Genomic DNA, 4,523 nt, shown 5'->3' on the forward strand with positions numbered 1-4,523 from the left:
GCTAGCGATTTATTTTATCTGATGGTTTCGGTTTAGTCTTAGAGTGACTTGCGTTTGGTATGCTTCTATTGCAATGAACATTTGAAAACCCAGGCTGACAATCAGTAGCGTTATCAGAGGTCCAGGGGTACTTTTAGACTTTGACCCAGGATGAATTTAGGGGCCCGTAACCTCTTCAAGTGGCCCGGAAATTTGAAACAACCACCGCGTATTCTTTGGATATTAGTGCATTTTCTTAAAAGTGTCATGACTTGCAGTGCGAAGATTTCATTAGTTCCGGATCAAAATTATCCTCTCAACTGACCAGCTGACAACTGCTGCTCAAGGTGTTTCTTACCAGCAATATTGAGTGTAAAGTTGTAATGAATGCTGGTTGTCGAAACGAGGTGGTTGTTGAAAAAGTTCTATCAAAGAGACACCAGACAATGTACCAATACTGTGAAGGGAGTCTTTCTTTTAAACACCCTCACTATTCATGGCTTTGCACTCCAGGCAAGAAAAGGCAACATTGATGAATAAACTGTTTTTTCTTGAAACCTACCGTATTACCCGATTGTTGTTTGACCCACATGCCAAACATGAAGGGTAGGCTTTTTTACATCACCCACTCGTCGAAGAGCGCCTGCTTTTCAATGTGAAATTGCTTTGTGTTTTGTTTAGTCACAATTTTCCTTATAAACTCCATTGATTGCAGTCATTGAGATCCTTCTTGCACTCAGTTCATTTGCAGAAGAAAAAATAGCATTAGCAGAGGGTGGGAATCGAACCCACGAAATTGAAATTACTACTCTTCTGCCCTAACCATTAGGCAACGGTGGTTGTGGCAAAGCATTCAGTTAAATTTCTTTGTATCAAAATTTTTCGATCAGAATATCACGTGTCGAGTCACATGACTGAAATCAGGTGAATCGCGAGTGAACATGTCACGCATGATTGCGTACCTCTTTGACGAGTGGGTAATGTTAAAGTGCCTACCAACATGAAGAGCTTTGCCTTTGCCTCCTTTACTCTTTAGTTAACATGTACTGTAAAGTGAGTATACCTGTGGTGGGATGGCGCAGCGAATAAGGCGTTGGCTTTCCAATTATACAAACCTGGTTCGACTCCGGGCTTCATCTGGTTGTTGAAAACACCGTTCACTTATATATATAGGGCAGTGGTTCTTAACTTTTACTAACCTTCCGAACCCTTACACTAATCTGCAAGCTTTCGTTGGACCTCAAATTTTCGCTGAATTACAAAAACCAAAATCTACCACATTTAATAATAATAGGCTACATTAATGTATAAATGAAACTTTTTCTGTGACCAATAGTGAAATTCGAGGCTTTGTCTCGGAAACAGCAATTCTCATGTCATTTTCGCATGCAAGCCGGTTTCGTTTTTTTGCTTTAACATCCACCAGAATAGAAAACACATGCTCGCATAAATAAGTGGTTACGAATGGCATGAGAACTTCAAGGGCAACTTTTGTAATAAGAAGATAACTTTCCATTTGTTGGCACCAAAACGATTGAAAATTTGTTGTGTTGAAGTTTTTTTTTGCATCTTGCTTTCTTGAAGCTCGATAATGTCATCCACGTATGGACTGTTTATACTGCTGTTGTTGACAAAAATTGAAAATAGAACTAAATTTTCTTAAACTAAGGAAATTTCCTCAAAAGTGAGAGCCCTGCTTCTGCCATTCCATGCAAACAGCAAACGTGAGGAAATTCATCTTTTGAGAAAATCAAGTTTTTCTTATCGATTGTTTTTATAATGTTAGGTAAAAATATAGTTTTTTTGCATTCTGTGTTACATGCAGATGGCATCATCATTACATCACGCGTCAAACACGCATATGTTTATTTACCATCACTTAAGTCGCAATCAAGTTTCGGCTGGACAATATTTTCCAAAAATATTCTCTGGTATAGCCTACCATTCAATATAGGCCGTGTGTTACTGTTTCAGAGCACGTTCGAACCGAACCCCTGAAACAGCTTTGTCGAACCCCAAGGGTTTGATCGAAGCCTGGTTAAGAACCACAGCTATAGGGTGTAATACATTGTGTGGGCATAATTGCTGCAGGAAAGAAAGCCGAAAGAAAGGAACGGGCCACCCTACTCTCGAGCCTTTCTGAGTACGTTAACGTCATGGTTAACGTACTCAGAAAGGCTCGCTTTTACGTCAACTGTTTCAAAACGAAAGAAAAAGAATATGGTCATCTTAAATTTAATCATGCGTGCAAGGCAATGCAAGTTTTCTCAAATAGTTTGAAATTTTCGACACCCTATTCTCCTTAGTGCTGAAGGCATTTCAAAAAATCTTCAACGTAAATATTTCCATGAAAAATCCGACGTTGTTGTGCAAAAATTATCACGGTCCGAAAGTAAGTTATTTCTATTGCGCGTGAAAAGGCTGCGTAGGCCAGGGCTAGGCCTATTAGGCTATAAACATGTTATTTTCAGGGACTTTTACCTGGAGTACATTTTTACAAATATTTGAAGGAAAATAATTGCAGAAATATCCGTTTGCTTCACTAACTTACATGAAAGTGTAAAAAGTCTGCAAAAGTTTCGAACTGGATTTTGAGTGGATATGATTATAAATATACTTTACTGCTCATTTAGCCAGCTCAATACAAAATTCGAAAACAAAATTTTGTAAACAAACTTTTCTTTAAAAATCTTCTTTTGAATTTACCAAGGATCCAAATGGATGAGTAGTGAGATAAATTCAAATGTATTGTGAAGCTTTCTCCTCCACATGTGTGGGATCTTTAGTGATCACCTATCTATCTTATCAAAGAAGAAGGTGTCAAATTCTACTTTTGTAAGAATGAATTAAACTTACGTACATTACACGGTTGACAGAATTGTGCTGAACCATGTTTACCTTCGAAAGAGACGAAAATCTCGGCCCTTATTTTTTCAATAGGCCACTCGGCCCTTATTTTATCAATAGGCTACACACTACAGAGCTTTCTACCACAGAATTTTCTATTATAACGAATGAAAAACTGAATCAAATTATTAAAAAATCGATCGAACCCAACAACTCTGTTCATACCATCTTCTCTCACTTCAAAAAATTTGCCAATATTAAGCAATCTTACCGTTGGCAACTTTTGGGTAAAACTACCACCAACAAAAATACATCAACTGTTTACTGTAAAAGTAATAAAGCACTAATCAAAGCAAACATTTAGAGGCAAAATAGTTGGAACGCCTGGTTAATCTAATTAAAAAATAAAGAGCCCAAAGTTTGTTTGCTGAACATGAGTTTGGTATCTACATTTTGGGCTCTTTATTTTTTGATTAAAGCAAACATTCTTCTGCGCTTGTGGGAATATAATGCAGCTACCTGTAAGTGTATATAGATGAAATGCTACAAACCAAAGGATAATCGTTTTAGGCAGACAAATTAGAACTGCGACTAATATTTATTCTAACACTTAATGTGTCTTACTGCCGGCGCTTCGATTGCCTTCTTGATTTATAGTTGTGCTGACGTTGAGTTTGCGTTGTTTTTTTGTTCTCCGTGACGTGGCCAACCTGAGGACCATCTATCTGTTTCACTCTTCATTGTTGCATTTGCCTCTTTTCGGGGAGCGAAGGGATGCCAGCAGGACATCTTTGCGATATGTGTGTACTTCGGATTTGAATTCAACTTTTTTGAAGTTCATATGTGTGTAAAAAAATGAAGTTTTATTCTCAACTTCAGACATAATGAATCAAAATAAATAAAATACTGCAAGTTATAATTGTGACTCGACGAAGAAGAGATTGTAGGTAGTAGGCCTACCATATTTCCATCCCCTAAAAAGAGGACACGTTTCGCCAGAGAGTAAAATACAGTACAAGTAGAATGTTACGTATGAAGAATTTTTTACATCCTTTTGGATAATTATAGACGTATGCAGCAAAAGTTACAGCAAAAAAAAAACAGACAAAGTTGGTTTGTTTCTCGGAAGCCGATTTGTTAGATTTGTGTGACAAAATGAAAATGTGATGTGATAATGTCATAAAAATGTGACAAATCAGGCAGTATCTGCAGGTACCCATGCCTTAACTTTTTTCAGAAAAAAAAGATCAGCTTTAACGAAAACTACACTCGACTGCCGAGAAACATCATAAAATTACTTGCACGAAATATAATTGAAGTTGTATGCAGCTGTTAATGAGATACTAAAGACAGGCTCAACTAAGAAAAGGCTGTTTCTTTTCTTGTACCATTGTGGCTGCATCATATAGATTAAAGTCATTCTACATTTGCACTCACGTAAGTTGTAAGTATCCATGCCACGATTTATTTGAAATAGGCTGTATGTCATGCATACTGCACTTTGGATTATTTTTCGATTTGCTTCACTTGACAAATTTTCGATTTGCTTCACTTGACAAATTAGCCAAATTATTAAGTTGGTAATCAGCAACGTTTACAAGCGCTGAATCAACACAAAATAGATCTGGGTAAAATAATATTTTATTGTAAAAATGTGAGAACCTTAAAATGTAAATATATCAAACTCTTTTGCAAGT

This window comes from Aplidium turbinatum, chromosome 10 (assembly GCF_918807975.1).
Source record: "Aplidium turbinatum chromosome 10, kaAplTurb1.1, whole genome shotgun sequence".
Taxonomy (NCBI): Eukaryota; Metazoa; Chordata; class Ascidiacea; order Aplousobranchia; family Polyclinidae; genus Aplidium; species Aplidium turbinatum.